The following is a 22,922-nucleotide window of genomic DNA, read 5'->3' on the forward strand; positions in this document are numbered from 1 at the left end:
CATTTCTGCCTGTGATTTTCTTTTGCTATCTTGAAATTCCACACCCTAATACCTACCATGTTTAGTAACACTCAGAAGAAAATGGGTTGCTTGACTAGAAGTAATCCTACACCAGACCTGTTTCTTGGCAGGAACTTGGAACAGAACCTTGGTAAAGCTTATTTTCTCATTGTGTGCCAGAAAGAACCTGCCAGATTGCCCAGAAAATATACGGACTCAACTTATTTTTCTAGTCACTAAATGGTATTTGAAGTTCTGGCAAATAATAAATAAAAGTGTCTATCCATACCATACAGAGTATTTCCGTAGTCAAAAGTTCCTTTTCCAAGTTATTATATTGTCCATGACAGTGTAGTAATTACATGTATTTTGCCCTGTTCTTCAGCTTCCTCTGTGATCTTGCATATCAGTTGCTTGGTTCAAACACCAGTATTCATACTATTTTACATGTTTATACCAGTCTTGCCCATCTACAATTACTTTGTTGTGACATTCTGTGCCAATGTTAGTAAAATATCTTTCTAGATGGATGGATGTTTCTGAGTATTCTGTGAGTGTTCAGAAGAACAAAGAGACAGGAAAGCAGTGTCTGTTGTATAATCATCTTGTTCTCAGACATTCTGTGCCTACTGGAATTCTTTCTTATTAATGGGAATGATCATCCTACAATGTCCAAAATACCCCTTTCTACCATGCTCCCCTAAAAATCTACAAATTCAGAGTTTCAAACTAAATATTTGATTTTAAATACATTTAAGAACTATAATAACCTATTTTTCCACAGGACAGAGTGTATGGTTATAACAATAAAAAGATTTTTAATATCAAAAGGCTTTTCCAAAAAAGTTGTGATTTCTTCTCAGCCTTTTGGCTAAGATCAAGTATAGTATCTGTTCTTATCAGTTTAATATCTGATATGTCCTCTATCCAAAATCAGTTGTGATGATTTAGGAATATGTAAATCATCACCTATTAATTTTTTCCTAAGCGTGTGTCATATACTTCACAAGGAAAGCAAAAATGCTTACAGAATCATACTTTATTTTTTGTTTTATAAACCTGATTGTTCAAAACAGTTAGAGATGTTGACATCCAGGAAATATGGAGTAGGAGGACCCTAAGCTCACTAACTAGATAACATTCACATCAGTGTAAATAACCCAGAAAATGACCCAAAGACTAGCAAAACAAACTCTCCACAGCTAAATATAGAGAACTTACATTGAAGAGGATAAGAAGGGTGGAGACATGGCCAGGAGCTAAATGGACCCGTAGGACTGTCCATGGAAGGGAGACACTGCAGGCACTGGTAGGGGAGAGAAACAGATTATCACACTGGCGAGCCCACAGGAGAAAGATGAATCTCCGAAACACTTGGCTCTGAAAACCAGAGGGGTTGAATTTCATGCATTCTTATAATCAATGAAACAAAATCTGGAACTTTAAACATCAGTAGGCTTACCTCTGGGACTGCCAGGAGGCTGAGAGGAAACTGAGCCTATACCCTTAAAGAAACAGCACAATAAACAGCCCAAAGGAGATGCAGCCTAACAGCAGTTTGAAAAATGCCTTGGGTATATGGGAGGGAGATTTGTTTACTAATCTCAGAACCCTTGCTAAAGGTGGCAGGGATCCTCGGGAGTCTCTAGGAACAAAAGAGCTGGCAAGCAACATTTCTCTCCCCTATCCATCAGCATAAACACATGGCCACCTGCAAGAACTAGTGCAGTGCTGACACTCACTACCTAACTTGCTAACACTATACTCTGCCCACATGTTCCCTTACAGACATGCCCCCTCCAGCCAGCCCACCACTCTAGGTCCCCTCTCACAGAGGACCAGTGCAAACCTTGCTAATGCCTTGCAACTCACCCTTGTGCATTTCTGCAGATCTGCTACCTCCAATATGCTCTTGGCCAGAACCCATCCAAAGCAGTGCCACAAGCTTGGAAGTGTGTAAGCAGCCCAGACAGGGGCAGGCACCAATCTAAAATGACTCCTACCCCAGAAAGAGGAAAATATAACTCTACACAACAATCAGACTGTGGCTTGCCAGTGGGCTAGGGCAGAGAGTTGATCTGACTGTAGTCCCCGCCCACCAACAAAGCTTCACAGGAGACAACACAGGGAAAGCAAACTGAAGCCCTGTGCTACTGCATGTCTGGCAAATGCCAGGTCTGACTCAAACCCAAGGCAGCCCCATACTGGCACACTAATAGCACAAGGACCAAACAATGCCCACAAAGGGCAAAGAAATGTATTGCAGATGACTGGCCTGAGGCAAAAATAGTTCAGCTACAATAGCAGGGTGCACACAACATACATAGGAGACACCCCTGATGTGCCAGATTCTGGGGAACAGGAGACACTGCACTACAGGGCACTACACAACCTCTTCATAAGCCACTTCTTTCAAAAGCAGGAGATATTCCTAAGGCATAGAAACAAAGAAAATTAGACAAAATGAGGAAACAGGAATATGTCCCAAATGGAAAAAAAAAAAAAAAGGACAAAATCACAGCAAGAGACAGAAGCAAAATGGATATAAGTAATATGCCTGATGGAAAATTTAATATAATGGTCATAAAGATATTCATGGGATGTGAGAAAAAAGTGGAGGACCTCAGTGAGACCCTTCAAAAAGAGAAAACATTACAAAAATCAGAGATGGAGAACTCAATACATGAAATTAAAAATACACTAGGTGGAATGACTAGTAGACTAGAAGAAGAAGAATGGATCAGCAACCTGGTGGATAGAGTAATGAAAAACAATCAAGCTGAACAGAGAAAGAAAAAAAAATACAAAATGAAAATAGAGAACTCAGCAACATCATTGAGCATAATAACATTCACATCACAGGGATCCCAGAAAATTACTTGAAAAAATAATAGCTGAAAACTTTTCAAATCTGGAAAGGAAACAAATCCAGATCCAGGAGGCACAGAGAAACCCCCTAACAAAATCAATCCAAGGAAGTCCACACCAAGAGACATAGTAATTAAAATGGCAAATGTGATAAAGAATTTTTAAAGCAGCAAGATAAAGAAAGCAGTTACATACAGGTGAAATCCCATTAGGCTATCAGCTGATTTTTCAGCAGTAACACTGCAGACCAGAAGGGAGTGGCATGATATATTCAAAGTGTTGAGAGGAAAAAATATGCGGCCAAGAATACTCTATCCAGCAAGGCTCTCATTCAGAATAGAAGGTGAAATAGTGTTTCCCAGACAAAAGTAAAAGGAATTCATGACCACTAAACAAGCTCTACAATAAATGTTAAAGGAGACTCTTTCAAAGAAAAGACCATAAGTAGGAGTAAATAAAGTAGGAAGCAAAACAGCAGTAAAAAATGAATATATCTCTAAAAATCAGTCAAGGGCTCACAAAATAAAAGGATGTAAAGCATGACACCATATAGCTAAAACATTGGGGGGCGTTGGGGCAGTAAGGAAGGGCTCACACATAAGCAAATGTCAACTTAATATAGAATGCTATATACAGAAGACATTATACAAAAAAAACCTGAATGATAACCACAAATCAAAAACCAGTAATAGGTATGTAAAAAATAAAGAAAAAGGAATCAAAGTCTGTCACTAAAGAAAGCCAACTATGAGAGAAGAGAGCAAGAGAATATGTGAATGAAGAACTATAAAAACAACCATAACATGAGTAACAAAATGGCAATAAGTGTATACCTATCAATAATTACTTTGAATGTAAATAGAATAATGCTCCAACAAAAAAGATAGGGTGACTGCATGGATGAAAAGCAAGACTCATTTATATGCTGCCTACAAGAGACTCATTTAAGATCTAACGACACAGTAAGATTGAAAATGAAGGGATAAAGAAGCATTTGTTATGCAAATAGATGTGGAAAGAAAGCTGGGGTAGCAATACTTATATCAAACAAAATAGACTAAAACAAAGACTGTCACAAGAGAAAAGGGCACTATATAAGCCATGTGGTCATTTCAATTGATTTAGAAAAAGCAATTAACAAAGTACAACATTCATTCATGATAAAAAACCTTCAACAAAGTAGAGGGAACATACCTCAACCTAATAAAGGCTGTATATGAAAAACCCACAGCTAACATCATACTCAATGGTGAAAAACAAAAAGGTTTTCTCCTAGAGTCAGGAATAAGAAAAGGATATCCATTCTCACCACTTTTATTCAACATAGTACAGGAAGTCCTAGCCACAGCAATCAGACAAGAAAAAAGAATAAAAGTCATCTGAATTGGTAAGGAAGAAGTAAATCTTTAGTTATTTGCTGATGACGTACTATGTATAGAAACACCTAAACACTCCACCAAAAATTTTCTAGAACTGATAAATGAATCCAGTAAGGTCACAAAATAAGTATAGAGAAATCTGTTGCACTTATATACACTAATAATGAAGTAGCAGAAATAGAAATTAAGAAAACAATCCCATTTACAATTGCACCAAAAATAATAAAAATACCCAGGAATAAATTTAACCAAGGAGGTGAAAAACCTGTACTCTGAAAACTATAAAACACTGATGAAAGAAATTGAAGATTACATAAACAAATGAAAAGATATCTCATGTTCATGGATTAGAAGAGCAAATACTATTAAAATGTCCACACCACCTAAAACAATCTAGAGATTTAATGCAATCCCTATGAAAATATCAACAGCATTTTCCACAGAACTAGAACAAACAATCCTAAAATTTGCATGAGATCACAAAAGACCCTGAATAGCCAAAGCAACCTTGAAAATGAAAAACAGAACTGGAGGTATCAGAATTCCAGATTACTACAAAGCAGTAGTAATCAAACAGTACAGTACTGGCACATAGATCAATAGAACAGAATAGAGAGCCCAGATGTAAACCCACACTTATATGGCCAATTAATCTTTGACAAAAGAGTCAAGAATATGCAATGGGAAAAAGTCCATCCACAAATGTTGTTGGGAAAACCAGACAGCTACATGCAAAAGAATGTAATTGGACTACTTTCTGACACCACATACAAAAATAAACTCAAAATGGATTAAGGACCAAAAGGTGAGACCTGAAACCATAAAAATCCTAGAAGAGAGCACAGACAGTAATTTCTCTGACATTGACTGTATCAATATTTTTCTAGCTATGTCTCCTGAGGCAAGGGAAACAAAAGCAAAAATAAACTATTGGGACTACATCAAAACAAAAGGTTCTACACAGTGAAAGAAACAGTCAACAGAACTAAGATGCAGCTCACTGAATGGGAGAAGATATTTGCAATTGAAATATTTGTTAAAGGGTTTGTGCACTTGTGATCAGCACCAGGTGTTGTATGGAAGTGTTGAATCACTATATTGTACACCTGAAACTAATATTACACTGCATGTTAACTAACTGGAATTTAAATAAAAACTTTTTTAAGAAGTCAAATATATATATAGAGAGAACTTATATAAGTCAACACCAAAACCCCCCAAATAATCCAATTTAAAAACAGGCAGAGAACATAAATAGACATTTCTCCAAAGAAAACATACTGATGGCCAACAGATACATGAAAAGATGCATATAATCATTAACCATCAGGGAAATGTAAGTCAAAACTACAATGAAATATCACCTCACACCTGTGAGGAGAGCTAAAATGAGAAGCACAAGAAACAACAAGAGTTGGTGAAGATGGGGAGAAAAAGTAACTCTCTTGCACCCTTGGTGAGAATGTAAACTGGTGCAGCCACTGCAGAAAACAGTATGGAGCTTCTTCAAAAAATTAAAAATAGAATTACTATATGATGCAATAATCACACTACTGGGTATTTACCAAAAGAAATACAAAAGCACTAATTTGAAAGGATATATGCATCCCTATGTTTATTGCAGCATTATTTGCCATAGCCAAATTATAGAAGGAGCCCATGTGCCCATTGATAGATGAATGGATAATAAAGAATTGATCATATACATTTATATGTACATATACATATTTATATGTATTTATATTTATATATGAATATATACATTTATATACATATGCATATCTATACATATATATTTGTATACATTATACACATATACATTATATACACATAATTTATGTATAATATATATTTATACATATACAAATACATATTTATATGTATATATAAGTGTATATATAAATTAAAATGGAATATTTTTAAATGTTTTATAATTATATATACATAAATATATAAAATAAAAAATGGAATATTACTCAGCTATAAAAAAGAATGAAATCTTGTCATTTGAAACAATATGGATCTATCTGGAGAGCAAAATGCTAAGCAAAATAAGGTGGCTAGTTAATCAGCCATATCAGCTGAATCATCAACTGGGTGGCTTATATCATGGCCAGATCACTGAAATATTCAAAAAAATCACTTACTTTCATAGAGGATTTTAAATCATTCATTCATTAATTTGCATATTGCAGTATTTGTGGAATTTTATTAGTTTATTTGTTACAAGACATTAATCATATTCCATAAGTCACTGAGACTAGGAAGATGCATTTTCTACATAGAATATACTGAACTATGAGAAACCAGGGGTAGAAATAAGCTACTTATGTTGCCATCAGATATTAAAAGGCAAAATAAACTTATAGGAAATACTAAAAAATAAGGTCTATGTTTTTCTTAATGCTTGTTTGCATGTAACAAGTTGTATGACCTCAGAAAAATCACTTTTCTTTTGTATCTGTCCAATTTTTCAGCCATCAAATGTGGGCATTGATATAACTGCTCTGCCCTCTTCTGCCCTGACTTGTCTAAAATCACAAACACTTGGGTATCTAATAAGCTGCTGTAGAGCATCCTAGGTGAGTGAGAATGTTTGTCCTTCCAGTTCTTACTTGTTCCAATCCATTATTTACCAGGGAATTAGAATATGTGATTTTTATAAAAACACAAATGATTTTGTAAGCAAATATGTAATGATCCCCAGCCAGAAAATGAATATGATTTTATGATGAGCATTATCATCAAGGGATACAAATAAATCGATGGAGAATGAGAAACTCTAGTCAGGAATTTCTTGCCAATTCTCTGGGGTTTAGTCAATGAAAAACACAAAAGGAATAGAGAAATCTCATCTGACATTTAGTTCAGATTTTATTAGTGAACATTTTTCACTTAAGATATTCACATGTAAATTCTAGCCCACAGTTTCCTTCTTACTGTCAATGGATTCTGATTATTACCCAATTCATCATTAGCAGCTTAATAAACCCAACATCAATCTTCAGTAAATGGTAAACTCACAACCCTCTTGTGGGTTGAGATCATGGTCCTGCCCAAGTTATAAACTGAGACACACACTTGGCATCTTTATCTTGTTCTGCCAAACAGCATGTCTCCTGTGTGCAGATTTAAATGCTAGTAGATTCTATTTTTCACTTAATATGACTATTTAATTATTGATAGCCCTCAAATTAATTTGTTGCATACAACTGTAACTCTTAAAAATGACACATATGATGGGGTTCTCTTTTATCCACTTGTGAAGAGTCATATCCTGCATACTGCCTTGTCTTTTTCACAGTTTTGCTAGTAGTCCTCTTCTTAGACAACATTTTCACATATAAGTATTGCAAATACTTCTACATAAACTGAATCTGGGGAGAAGCTGACTATCCTATCTATTAGACACTCTAAAGATTACATCTCATGAAAGTAGAAAACTTTCTATGGTGGTGTGGAACTTCCTAAGGATGAAGAGATTTGTGTTAGAGGAAAATTAAAGACATTGGGTGTTGAAATCTTAAAGTTTCAAAATGGAATTCTTTAATTGAAGAAATTTTTAAAAATGCTTCAAATTCTATTTAAACATCATAATCTTCTTCACTTTAAAAGTGATGTATTTGGGGGACACCTGGGTGGCTCAGTCCACTAAGCATCTGCCTTCAGCTCGGGTCATGCTCCCAGGGTCTTGGGATCCAGTACCACATTGGCCTCCCTGCTAAGCAGGGAGTCTGCTTCTCCCTCTCCCTCTACCCTGCCCCCCCCACACTGTTGCTCTCTTTCACATGCTCTCTCTCTCAAATAAATAAAATCTTTCTTTAAAAAAAAGTGACATATTTTTGTCCCAGAGAATCTGCAAGTACTATGTGTATAGCTGTGAAAATATGTGTATAATTCAGTATGACACATGAAAATTAGATTAATTTTAGATTTATCACACAATGTATTATTTTAAAAATAAAGTGTTGATTTAGACTTCCTCATATACCCAATTCTTTTCTTTCTATTATTATTATTTTTTATTATAATAATATTTTTTATTATATTATGTTAGTCACCATACAGTACATCCCTGGTTTTTGATGTAAAGTTCAATGATTCAGTAGTCTATTATTATTTTTTAATAATAATTTTTATTATGTTATGTTAGTCACCATGCAGTACATCCCTAGTTTTTGATGTAGCATTCTGTGATTCATTATGTGCATATAACACCCAGTGCTCCATGCAATATGTGCCCTCCTTAATACCCATCATCGGCTTCTCCCAATCCTCCACCCCCCTCCTCTCTGAAGCCTTTGGTTTGTTTCCCAGAGTCCATAGCCTCTTGTGGTTTATTCCCCCTTCTGTTTACCCCCCCTTCATTCTTCCCTTCCTTCTCCTACCGATCTCCCTGCTATTTCTTATGGTCCATAAATGAGTGAAACCATATGATTTCAAGCTATACTACAAAGCTGTGATCACAAAGACAGCATGGTACTGGCACAAAAACAGACACAGACCAATGGAACAGAATAGAGAACCCAGAAATGGACCCTCGGCTCTATGGGCAACTAATATTTGACAAAGCAGGAAAAAACAACCAATGGAAAAAAGACAGTCTCTTCAATAAATGGCGTTGGGAAAATTGGACAGCTATATGGAAAAGAATGAAACTTGACCACTCTCTTACACCATACACAAAGATAAACTCCAAATGGATGAAAGACCTCGATGTGAGACAGGAATCCATCAAAATCCTAGAGGAGAACATAGGCAGCAACCTCTATGACATCGGCCAAAGCAACCTTTTCATGACACATCTCCAAAGGCAAGAGAAACAAAAGCAAAAATGAACTTGTGGGACTTCATCAAGATAAAAAGCTTCTGCACAGGCAAGGAAAGAGTCAAAAATCTAAGAGGCAGCCCACAGAATGGGAGAAAATATTTGCAAATGACACTACAGATAAAAGACTGGTTATCTAAGATCTACAAAGAACTTCTCAAACCCAATACACGAGAAACAAATAATCAAACCAAAAAATGGGCAGAAGATATGAACAGACACTTTTCCAATGAAGACATCCAAATGGCTAACAGACACATGAAAAAATGTTCAAAATCATTAGCCATCAGGGAAATTCAAATCAAAACCACATTGAGATACCACCTTACGCCAGTCAGAATGGCAAAAATTGACCAGACAAAAAACAACAAATGTTGGAGAGGGTGTGATGAAAGGGGATCCCTCTTACACTGTTGGTGGGAATGCAAGTTGGTACAGCCACTTTGGAAAACAGTGTGGAGATCCCTTAAAAAGTTAAAAATAGAGCTACCGGTACTATGACCCAGCAATTGCACTACTAGGTATTTACCTCAAAGATACAGACGTAGTGAAGAGAAGGGCCATATGCACCCCAGTGTTCATAGCAGCATTGTCCACAATAGCTAAATTGAGGAAGGAGCCGAGATGCCCTTTAATAGATGAATGGATAAGGAAGATGTGCTCCATATATACAATGGAATATTACTCAGCCATCAGAAAGAATGATTACCCAACATTTGCAGCAACATGGATGGGACTGGAGGAGATTATGCTATGTGAAATAAGTCAAGCAGAGAAACACAATTATCATATGGTTTCACTCATTTATGGAACATAAGGAATAGCAGGGAGATCGGTAGGAGAAGGAAGGGAAGAATGAAGGGGGGGTAAACAGAAGGGGGAATGAACCACGAGAGACTATGGACTCTGGGAAACAAACTGAGGGCTTCAGAGGGGATGGGGGTAGGGGATTGGGATAGGCCGGTGATAGGTATTAAGGAGGGCACATATTGCATGGGGCACTGGGTGTTATATGCAAATAATGAATCATAGAACACTACATCAAAAACTAAGGATGGCCGGTGATGGGTATTAAGGAGGGCACATATTGCATGGAGCACTGGGTGTTACATGCAAATAATGAATCATGGAACATCACATCAAAAACTAAGGATATACTGTATGGTGACTAACATAACATAATAAAAATTATTATTAAAAAATAATAAAATAAAATACTCTTCCAAATATGTACATATGCTCCCTAGCTCAACTTCTTTGTCTTGAAAAAGCTCTCACCAAAACCACCAAAGACATATTTTGTCCAAGTTAATGGTAAGATCTCTGATCTAATTTTATTGACCCATCAGTAGCATTTGGGATGGATGACAGCATTCTCATTGAAATATCATCTAGTTTTTTTTTTTAATCTCATTAGACACTTTTTCTCAGTCTCCTTTTCTGACCCATCCTCCCAGATAAGAATTTTAGAAGTTGGAATGCCTCGGATCTTTTCCCTACCCCTTCTTTCCTCTGTACACTCTCTCCCTAAGCTTATCTAGTACCATGAGTTCAAATCAATGTACTGATGCCTCTCAAATCTATAGCTCCATCCTAGACTGTTATTTTGAACTTCAGAATCATATAATATATACAACTCCCTACTCCATATTGCCGCTTGAAAGTCTGATAGCCCTCTCAACCATAACAGAGCCCAAATAAAACTACAGAGTTTCACTTCTAAATCTGTTTTCTACCAACCCTTCCCCTTTGAGTAAACACCCAGTTGTTGAGTCTAAAAAAATATATAGGAGTCATCCTTGATTCATCTTTCCTTCAAATTTCAAGTCTCATCCATCACTAAATCCTGTCATACCTCCAAAAATATATCTCCAAAAATACTTATACTGTTAAAATTTTTCTGATCTGTTTCTACTGGATTTGAAAACTCTAGTACAAGTCACTATTCTCATGTGGACTACTGCAATGTTCTCCTAATTTGTCTCCCTGTTTCTACTAATTTCCCCCCTAAAATCTGCCCTCTTTACATAAGCTAGGGTAATATATAGCTTTTGAAAACATTAATCTGATAATAGTGCTTCACAGTTTATAACCTTCCAGTGTTTCTTCATCAAAATTAAAATAAAATTGACTTTTTATCATGGATTACAAGGGTCTATATTTTGTCGCTTCTTCCTATTTCTCTATTGTCAGGTCTTTCCACCCTTCCCCTCCTTAATTTTGTTTTGTTCAGACTGGTTCTTCTTGCACAGTAAGCTTATTTCTGTTTCGGTGATTTTTGGAATATATGTACTTCTTTTTCTCATCATTCAAGTCTCAAGTCAAATGCCACTTCCCCAGAAAGGTATTTCCCAACCACCCTGGCAAAACTGATCATCTGGTTACCCTCCTTTAGAGTAATATAGCTCTTCTTTTTATTATTATTTATGAGTACTATAAATATTCTCATTTCTTTTCATTTTACTGTCTGTCTATCCCTTTGGAAATGTAAGTTCCTTGAGGACAGGGATCCAGTCCATCTTGGATCCTTGGCATTTAGAAAGTATCTGCACCATAATAGGCACTCAATAAACATTTGTTAGCAGACTCCTATGATACCATTATATCTACAGATGGAAATTCAAAAACAGTAAATATGGGGGGAAAATGTGGAACAGGAAACACCATTAAGGGCCTTACCCCAACCACAGGGCAGTCTGCATTGAAAAAAATCCAAAATCAGATAGATAATAGATAGATGACAGATAGATTATAGATGATAGATAGATAGATGATAGATAGACAGATGATAGATAGATGATAGATACACCATTTTGTGACTTGAGTTTTTCTGCCCAATTTGATCATGTTCCACTTTCAAAGTAATTTTTTATCCCTAGAAGCAAAAAATGCTTGGTAGATGACTATGAATTTAAGTTTTTCAAAGTTCTTAATAAGTGTAAAGTAGATTTTTATAAGGCAAAGAGCCTCCCCACCAAATTATATATATATATATACCAAATTATATATATAATTATATATAAAAAATATATATTAAATATATATATAATATTAAATAAACCACCTCCTTTTAAAACCACAATCTGGTAAAATTGGCTGTACATATTGCCAAAGCACAAGGCCTTCTTCCCTGTGTATATGTTGTTCCTCAAATCTCTCTCTGCTTATGAAGACACTAGTCATTGAATTCATACTCAATACTGTAATACAGTATGACCTCATTTCATCCTGATTATATCTGCAAAGATTCTGTTTCCTAATAAGGTCACATTACAGGTACTGGGGGTTATGACTCAGTATTCCTTTGGGGGTGTGCACAATTGAACCAATAATACTTTGATTTGTATCTGTTACAGTAACTTGTAATTTGTATTATTATTATGCATATATTACTTTGAGTTTCACATTTAATAAGGCATGAGTTTACATTTTATAAATTTGGGCTTATAATCTTATTTTTCTTTAAAAAGGGTATTTTGAGCCTCCAGATAATATATGTCAAACATAGGAAATCCCAAAATCCCAAAATTCTAATAGAAGTATCCTATTTTGGTAATTTTTATTTTGGATTTTTACTTAGTCTTTCAAAGAGAGACAACCATCTGTCTAACTCAGTTAAAAAATATTTTGTCAAATAAGGAATACTACTGAGATGGAATATGAAATTTCAGGGGGAGGGGACTCATTTTCATTAAATTATTGCCTCTAAAGATTGACAGACATAGCTGCCACTGATTAGTTCCATTTTGAATGTCGCTAGGTACTGGGACAATCTTCAGGGTATTCTCCTCTACTAATAAAATTAACTTAGTATCATTATAAAAAAGAGTCTAGAAGTAATACACTGAATTGTCACTGTATTGCTGGGAGTAGTTTTTTGTTTTTGCTTTTGTTTTTGTTTTCTGGGACTAGTTCTAAGCCAATACCTTTTAACCCTTATTTATCCTTATTTTAAGGAAATCATTAGGTCATGTAAACAAAAGTATAATTCATTGTATCCTCCTATCTTTCTCATTTAGTGTTCTATAGTGGACTAGCAAAGTGAAATCTCTATAAGATTCTTCAATGACCAAAAATAAATAATAGCAATAATAGTAGGCCACTCTGTGTAATACTTTGCAGGTGTATATTATGTGATCTGTGAGTTGAGAATACACAGTTACAATCCATTTAATGAAGTTCTCTTAAAAAACAAAATCCTGTAAAACCTGAAACATAAAACTCCTTTCTGCTTTTTCACCATTCGAGTGTTGTAAGTACCATTTCCCTCTTAAATCTCTGAGAAAAGCAAATCCATTTATGGTATTCATAATACTTATGAGCGAGCTGTGGTTTTTAATAAAACACAGGTGAGTTGTGCATATTATAAGCAGATATAATCTCCTTTCCCCTCCTAGAATAGTTGTTTGCATTTATGAATGGTCCCAATCAGGTAAATATATTTATAATTGGCTCTTTATCAATCCTAATCAGAAAGTCTTCTTTCATTCATTAGATGGAGGTCTGAGTTTTAAGATCTAAACCAAAGTAAATTTTGTAAAACCTGTTTAATGTGAATTTCAGATTCAGGGGCATACATAACAAAACTTTATCATTGGCAAGATTAAAATTTCTTTTGGAAATCACAGAATTCGGAGCCATAAGGGACCATTGGAAACAGTTAATGGAAGAGCTAAGATGAGACCCTAGGTCTCTTGTTTTCCATTTTAGTGTTTTCTCTACTGCTGAACTACAGTTCCACATGCCAGATGATTTATTTGCAGGATCAAAGTCTCAAAGAAATCTACTTTGATTCAATTGGCTGCAACAGATATTTTAAATCTCCAATTATACAAAAATACCTAAATGACATCATTTCTAAAATAATAACTCCCTTCAAATCCCTATCAAGCATAATTCATTCTTTTGCACTGACATTTTAAAAAACATTCCCTTTTTAACTATACCTTTGATCAGTCTTTCATTCTGACTAATTAGCATCTCTCTGAGATGCTTCCCAGAAAATAAGTATGATGTTTTTCCAACCTGCTAATTGAATAGAAAGACTTTTCTATTTTGACATGTGTGTTTGGTTGTGGAATGCTTATAATGAGCAACTTTTAAGATTGTTTAAAGCCCTTAACTTCAATTTAATTATTAATTAATCTCAGCAACCATACATTACTTTGTGTGCCACAGAAAAATAGAGATCATCTTTTAATTATTGATTCATCTGGAGGTAGTATTGCACCAACTATACTACCTTTATATATCAATATTTCTGTTAAGTGTGTTTTCAGCTTGCTTTGCTTTCCTTGTCAAAAAAAATAATAAAGTCATCTGTTAAATTTGCAGCCTAAGTTTTCTCCTATTGATCATTCTGAGCAGGCACAAAGTCACTCTGCTCCTTGCAAGTAAGATTTTCCTCTGAGAGAGTGGAGGTTAATATGGCAGAGAAGTGGGGGAGGAACCCTAAGTTTGTGTCATCCCTCAAATACAACTAGATCGTTATCAAGTGATTCTGAACACCTGAGAGATCAATTGGTTATCTGAGAAAACAAATGCTACAAGTCTGCAAGTAGAAAAGCGACTACCATTTGGAAGGTAGGAGGTGTGGAGACTTGAATCTGGTGTGATATAGCTGAGGATACAGTGAAGGGGAGGGAGCTTGCTTAAGGAGGCTACTGCAAAATATTATAGGCAGCACAGTGCAAAATTGGAACTTTTAGAAGTCTATTGCAGTGGGGTCTGTGCCTGGGTTAAAGGTGCTCAAGTGGTGAAGTGGGGCAGAATCCCAGGTGTGACAGTGTACTCTGTGGTTCCCCAAGGTTGCAAGAAGAATAGGTGGTGTCAGAGTGTGGCAGAGTTCTCAGGCATAGGAGCAGGGAAGCTGGCTGGTGCCAGCTTTCTGCTCTGTATTGCCATAAACTGCGAAATGTTGCATGGTCATGCCACTGCTTTCCTGGCAGGGGTCCACCAAAAGGCAGAAGCTTGGTGAGCCACCCCCCTCTCCCACAGGAGGAAGAGCATAGGTCCACACCAGCACAAGAGTCCCTAAAATTTGGAGTTTTGAAACAGTCATGTGCCTGAAGTAAAAATGTTCAGTCACAGGCTGGGTGAACACAGAGTACTGACAGAAACTGGGGAGACAGAGTGATTGACTGCTTTTCTGAGAAGACTCACTGGAGAGTGGGGGGCACAAATTTTCAACTCCAGGGCTTGAGAGAAGGGTACAGCCATATTCATCCCACCCATCAGTGCTGAAAGCATTCAGCGAGTAAAACGGTGCCACCTAGTGGAGTCCAGAGCCACTTATACTGAGCCCTGCCTCAGCCCACTGGAGCCACATTTCCACTATGGAAAGCCCAGCCGAGAATCAGAGCAACAGGCCCCTCCCCCAGAAGACCAGCACAAACAGCTAGTTCTCACCAAGTTTACTGATAATAGAGATCACAAACATTCGGCTCTTGGGGAAAATAGTATACAGCATACAAAAATACAATTCTTTGTATTTTTATTCTTTTGTCTTTCAGTATTGTTCAACTACTGTCTTATTTTTTCAATTCTTTTTTACTCTTTTTAAATTTTTGTATATGTTATGTATATTTTTAACCTTGTGTTTCCTTTTGTTATATTTCATTTTGGATAGATATATATGTGTTTCTTTCTTTCTAATCTTGGGATCTAGTTTCTTTTAACAAGCAGACCAAAACACCCCAGGATCTAGGTTTGTTTGTTTGTTTTTCTGTTGTTGTTGTTGTAGTTTTTTTTCTCTTTCTTCTTTTCTTTTCAGGACAAAATGACAAGATGGAGAAATTCACCCCAAAGGAAAGAACAGGAGGTAGTACTCACTGCCAGGGATTTAATCAATACAGATATAAGTAAGATGTCTGAACTAGAATTTAAAACAATGATATAAACACACTAACAGGGCTTGAAGAAAACGTAGAAGACAGTAGAGAATCCCTTATTGTAGAGATAAAATAAATAAAATCTTGTCAGGGCAAAATTACAAATGCTATTACTGAGATGCAGTCCAAAGTAGAAGCCATACAATGAAGATGAATGAAGTAGAACAGCAAATCAGTGATATAAGATGAAATTATGGAAAACAAGGAAGCTGAAAAGATGAGGGAAAGAAAACTATTAGATCACAAAGGTAGATCTAGGGTATTCAGCGATTCCATAAAGTGAAATAGTATACATGTTATAGGAGTCCCAGAAGATGAGGAGCAGGAAAAAGGGGCAGAAGGTTTATTTGAACAAATTATAGCTGAGAAATTCCCTAATCTGGGGAAGGAAACAGGCATTTAAAACAGACACAGAGAAACCCCCTCGAAATCAACAAAAATAGGTCAACACCTTGTGACATATAGTGAAGCTTGCAAATCATAGAGATAAAGAAAAAATCATGAAAGAAGCTCAGTACAAGAAGTCCACTCTGGAAAACAGTATGGTGTTTCCTCAAGAAGTTAAAAATAGAACTACCTTATGACCCAGCAAAATTGCACTATGAGGTATTTATCCAAAGGATGCAAAAATAGTGATTTGAAGGGGCACATGCACCTGAATATCTATGGCAACAACGTCCACAATCATCAAAATATGGAAAGAGCCCAGATGTCCATCCACAGATGAATGGATGAAGAAGTGAAATTATATATATAGATATAGATATATGGAATTTAAGAAACAAAATAGATGCACATGGGGAAAGGAAGGAAAAATTAAAATGAGCTAAAAACAGGGAGGCAAACCATAAGAGATTCTTAACTATAGGAAACACACTGGGTTGCTGGAAGGGAGATGGGGGGGATGGGGTAATTGGGTGATGGGCATTAAGGAGGACTTTTGATGTAATGAGCACTGGGTGTTATATGCAACTGATGAATCACTAAATTCTACCCCTGAAACTAATAATACAGTATATGTTAACTAAACTGAATTTAAGGGTGCCTGGGTGGCATTCATTTTAAACTGAATTTAAACTGGATTAAGAAGATGTGGTCCATATATACAATGGAGTATTACTCAGCCATCAAAAAGAACGATTTCACAACATTTGCAGCAACATGGACGGAACTGGAGGAGATTATGCTAAGCGAAATAAGTCAAGCAGAGAAAGACAATTATCAGATGGTTTCACTCATTTATGGAACATAAGAAATAGCAGGAAGATCAGTAGGAGAAGGAAGGGAAAAATGAAGGGGGGGAACAGGAGGAGGAATGAATCATGAGAGACTGTGGACTCTGGGAAGCAATCTGAGGGCTTCAGAAGGGAGGGGGGTGGGGGATTGGGATAGGCCGGTGATGGGTATTAAGGAGGGCACATATTGCATGGAGCACTGGGTGTTATACTCAAATAATGAATCATGGAACACTACATCAAAAACTAAGGATGTACTGTATGGTGACTAACATAACATAATAAAAAATTATTATTAAAAATAATAATAATAAATAAATTTTTAAAAATTTTAAAAAATATATTTTCCTCTGAGACCTTAGAATGGAATTCATATTCTGGTTTAGTTGATTATTTTCATTTTTATTTTTTCTTAAAAACAATAGGTCAGAAATAGCTTAATTGGCATGTATTTTTAATTATATAAATTATTTTTCTGCCACTTTGGAAAAATTCCCTGATAGTGACTATTACAATTATTTTAGTGTTAATCTTGTCAATATGTGAAAAATATTTTCTGTGAGATTTGAGGTATTTATGAAAATAAAAATTTATTTAAAATATTATCTCCATTGTCAATGAGGAGGAATGCTACAACAGAGTTCTCTTTTGCATCAGAATTAACCAAAGTTACCAATGCAGAAATTTCATTTTAATCAGTTTGTGTACTCATTAACAAGTCCACAATTAATCAGAAATAATTGTTTCTAAGCCTTTTCTAGAAGTAATACATGTGCTATATTAGATACTGATTTGGCTGCTGTAACTCTGGGATCTAAAATAATAGTTGCTTAAACTAGAGAGGTTTATTTTTCTTTCACATCAAAATTGCGTAGACATCTTCAAAATTAGCAGGGATCCGGTTCTTTCTAGCATACTGATCTGATGTCAGCAACATATAACTGCCATCTCCTTGTCCAAGAGAATGTTATAGCTCCTGCTATCATTTTTATATTCCAGCCTAAAGGAACGATGTAAAGACACAAGGGAGTGAAAGCTCCTTTCTTTTAAATGAATGGCCTGGATATAAGGTATATTACCTCTGTTCACATTCCACTGGCTAAAACTTAGTCACATGGTTTGCCTTACATTCTAAAAGGGAGCCTGTAAAATGTAGTCTCTGACTAGGTGGTCATGTGCCCAACATAAATTTTATTCCTATATATAAAAGGGAGAATGAGTTTTGGGAAACAATTAGCAGCCTCCACTGCTGTACATGACATGAAAATGAAAATTAATAGTAATTCAATAATTCCTTTTATTTATGTAGAATTTTTTTCAGTAGCATGCTTTCAATTATTTTACTTTACCCTCATTTTAAGTGAATTCTTAATGATCTACACTAGAACCTAAAAGAAGAGGAAAATCACAAATAACTATAAGTGGCAATTAATATAAACATAATTTTATTTTGATTTGAATGTTCTGGTTCTTTGATGTCTAAATAATAAAGGCCAGCAATATTGAATTACCATTAAACTTTAAATATGATAGAACATTTCACAACTGCAGATATGCTCGCTCATGCTGCTCTTTCTGCCTGCAATGCTCTGCTTTCTTGCTTGCCTGCCAAGCATTTATCTAATTTCTAAGATTCATCTTAAATGTTGTCTCTAAATCCTCAGGAAAAACGAACAATCAAATAAACAACAAAAACAAAACCACAAACAAACAAACAAACAAAACCTCTCCTACTGTCTCAGGTGGAATTAACTACACCATCTCTGTGTTCTTAATAAAACATAATTTTATTGTGTTTACTGGTTTATATATCTGTCTCCCCCAAGAGAAGGAAAAAATAGAAGTTAAAGATGAAGCTTAATTAATCTATATTCCCAGATTGTGGCACAGAAACTTGCATATTATAGGTATGCAATGATGTTTATAGATTTGAATTAAACACTTATAAAATAATACATTACACTATTAAAGATATTATTCAGAGAGTTCTGAAAAGCATGGGATAGAAACGGTCACCCACCTCTTTTCACTTATTCATACATTTCACAGAGTAAAGGGATCACCTAATGAAATGCAGTCTATATTAAGGAACTTCAATGAAAAACAAATAAGCTTGATTTTCATATGAGAATTCATATATATTACCTTAATAGAGCCAGTATCAGGTATTGGTAAAAGATGCAGATATAGAAGTAATGTCAAAATGAAAATAAAGTTCTAGATATGGATATTTGCTATCATCATTAGAAATGAAGATTTACATGAATATTCTAGCTAATTCAATAATACATTAAACAGAAGTATGAGTTCTAAGTGTTAAAATACATCCACACAGAATTCTCAGGATTTGTAGATTATTATATGCCTAAATAAACAAGAGCAGTAATTTGTAGATCATTAGAAATAACACAAGTGTTTCATAAAATAGTAAGCAAAAGAAAATATATAAAAATATATAAAAACAAATGAATTTTCTTGACATTAGAAATAACTTGTAAGAAATAAAGGAAAAGGTGACATTTTTAAGCAATCAAAACTACCAGATATCTAACATGGAATATTCTCCCGAATAGAACACATACTAGGTCACAACTCAGGCCTGGACAAGTACAAAAAGAATGAGATCATACCATGCATCTTTTCTGACCACAACACTACAAAACTTGAAGTCAATCACAAGAAAATTTTGGAAAGACCACAAATACATGTAGGTTGAACAACATGCTACTAAACAATGAATGGGTCAACCAGAAAATCAAAGAACAAATAAAAAAAATACATGAGAGACTATGGACTCTGGGAAAGAAACTGAGGGCTTTGGTGTGGGGGAATGGGATAGTCTGGTGATGGGTATTAAGGAGGGCACGTATTGCATGGTGCACTGGGTGTTATACACAAGTAATGAATCATGGAACTCTACATCAGAAACTAGGGATGTACTGTATGGTGACTAACATAATATAATAAAAGAATATTATTATAAAAAAATACAGAGAAACAAGTGAAAATTAAAACACAATGGTCAAAAGGTTTTGGATGCACCAAAGCGATCTTAAGAAGGAAGTATATAGCAATACAGAACTACCTCAAGAAGCAAGAAAAATCTCAAATAAAAAAATTAACCTTAAAACTAAAGGAGCAAAAAAGAACAACAAAAGAAGCCAAAAGCCAGCAGAAGGGAAATAATAAGAAGCACAAATAAATGATGCAGAAACTTAAAAAAAAAAAAAAAAAAGAACAGATCAATGAAACCAGGAGCCGGTTCTTTGAAAAAAGTAATTAAATTGATAAGCCCCTAGCCAGACTTATCAAAAAGAAAAGAGAAAGGACCCAAATAAATAAAATCACAAATGAGAGAGGAGAAATAACAACCAACACCATAGAAATATAAACAATTCTAAGAGAATATTATGATAAAATATATGCCCACAAATTGGACAACCTGGAAGAGATGGGTGAATTCCAAGAAGCATATAAACTACCAAAACTGAAACAGGAAAATAGAAAACTTAAATAGATGGATAACCAGCAAATAAATTGAATCAGTAATCAAAAATCTCCCAACAAACAAGAGTACAGGGCCAGATGGCTTCACAGGCGAATTCTACTGAACATTGAAAGAAGAGTTAATACCTATTCTTCTCAAACAATTCCAAAAAAATATAAATGGAAGGAAAAATTCCGAACTCATTCTATTAGGCCAGTGTTACCTTGATACCAAAACCAGACACAGACTCTACTGAAAAAGAGAACTATAGGCCAATTTCCCTGATGAACATGGATTCGAATATTCTCAATAAAATACTAGCAAATCAAATCCAACAATACATTAAAAGAATCATTCACCACAATCAAATGGGATTCCTACTTGGCTGCAAAGGGGGTTCAATATTCACAAATCAATCAACAAGATACTCCATGTTAATTGAAGAAAGGATAAGAACTATATGATCCTCTCAGTAGATGCAGAAAAAGCATTTAACAAAGTACAACATCCATTCATGATTAAAACTTTCAACAAAGTAGGGTTAGAGGGAACATACCTCAACATAAGAAAGGTTATACACAAAAATTCCACAGCTAATATCATCTTCAATGGGGAAAAACTGAGAGCTTTTCCTGTATGGTCAGGAATAAGACCGGGATGTCCACTCTCACCACTGTTATTTAACACAGTACTGGAAGTCCTAACCCCAGCAGACAACACAAAGAAAAAAAAAAGCATCTAAATTGGCAATGAAGGAGTCAAACTCTCACTATTTGCAAATGGCATGACACTCTATATAGAAAACCCAAAAGAACCCACTAAAAATTTGCTAGAACTGATATGTGAATTCAGTAAAGTCACAGAATACAAAATCATTGTACAGAAATCTTTTGCATTTCTATACAACAATAATGAAACAGCAGAAAGAGAAACCAAAGAATCGATTCCAATTACAATTGCACCAAAAACCATAAAGTACCTAGACATAAACCTAACCAAAGAGGTAAAAGATCTGTACTCTGAAAACTATAAAACACATATGAAAGAAATTGAAGATGATACAAAGAAATGGAAAAACATTCTATGTTCATAGATTGGAAGAACCATTACTGTTAAAATGTCTATACTACCCAAAGCAACCTACACATTTAATGCAATCCATATTGAAATACCAACAACATTTTTCACAGAGATAGAACAAACAATCCTAAAATTTGTATGGAACAACAAAAGACCCCAAATAGCCAAAGCAACCTCAAAAAAGAAAAGCAAAGCTAGAAGCAACATAATTTCGGACTTCAAGTTATATTACAAAGCTGTAGTGGTCCAGACAGTATGGTCCTAAAACAAAAACAGGCAACTAGATCAATGGAATAGAATAGAAAACCCAGAAATGAACCCACATCTATATATTAAACTAATTTTTGACAAAGCAGGAAAGAATATCCAAAGGAAAAAAAATCTCTTCAATTAATGGTATTGGAAAAAGTGAACAGCTACAGGCAAAAGAATGAAACTTACACCATACACAAAAATAAACTCAAATTGGATTAAAGACCTAAATGTGAGACAGGAAACCCATCAAAATCCTAGAGGAAGACACAGGCAGGGACCTCTTCGACATCAGTTGTAGCAATTGCTTACTAGATATGTCTTCTGAGGCAAGGGTAACAAAAGCAAAAATAAACTATTGGGACTTCATCAAGATAAAACCCTTTCTGCACAGCAAAGGAAACAATCAGCAAAACTGAAAGGCAACCTAGGGAGTGGGAGAAGATATTTGTAAGTGACATCTCTGATAAAGGCTAGTATCCAAAAATATACAAAGAACTTATAAAACTCAACACCTAAAAAACAAATAATCCAGTTAAGAAATGGGCAGAAGACATGAACAGACATTTTTCCAAAGAAGATATACAGATGGCTAATAGACACATGAAAAGATGCTCAACATCACTCATCTTCAGAGAAATACAAATCAAAACTACAATGAGATATCACCTCACACCTGTCAGAATGTCTAAAATCAACAACACAGGAAACAACAGGTGTTGGCAAGGATGTAGAGAAAGAGGAACTCTCTTCCATTGTTGGTGGGAATGCAAACTGGAGCAGCCACTCTAGAAAACAGTATGGAGATTCCTCAAAAATTGAAAAATAGAACTACTCTATGATCCAGCAATTGCACTACTGGGTACTTACCCAAAGGCTATAAAAAATATTATTTGAAGGGAT

The 22,922-nt window shown here is 35.2% G+C and overlaps 1 pseudogene; it reads left to right on the plus strand.

The window, feature by feature from the left end:
* Positions 1-851: 851 nt before the first annotated feature.
* On the plus strand, positions 852-974 carry LOC113244352 (U2 spliceosomal RNA; annotated as a pseudogene).
* Positions 975-22,922: the final 21,948 nt, after the last annotated feature.

Source organism: Ursus arctos, chromosome X (assembly GCF_023065955.2).
Source record: "Ursus arctos isolate Adak ecotype North America chromosome X, UrsArc2.0, whole genome shotgun sequence".
Lineage (NCBI taxonomy): Eukaryota > Metazoa > Chordata > Mammalia > Carnivora > Ursidae > Ursus > Ursus arctos.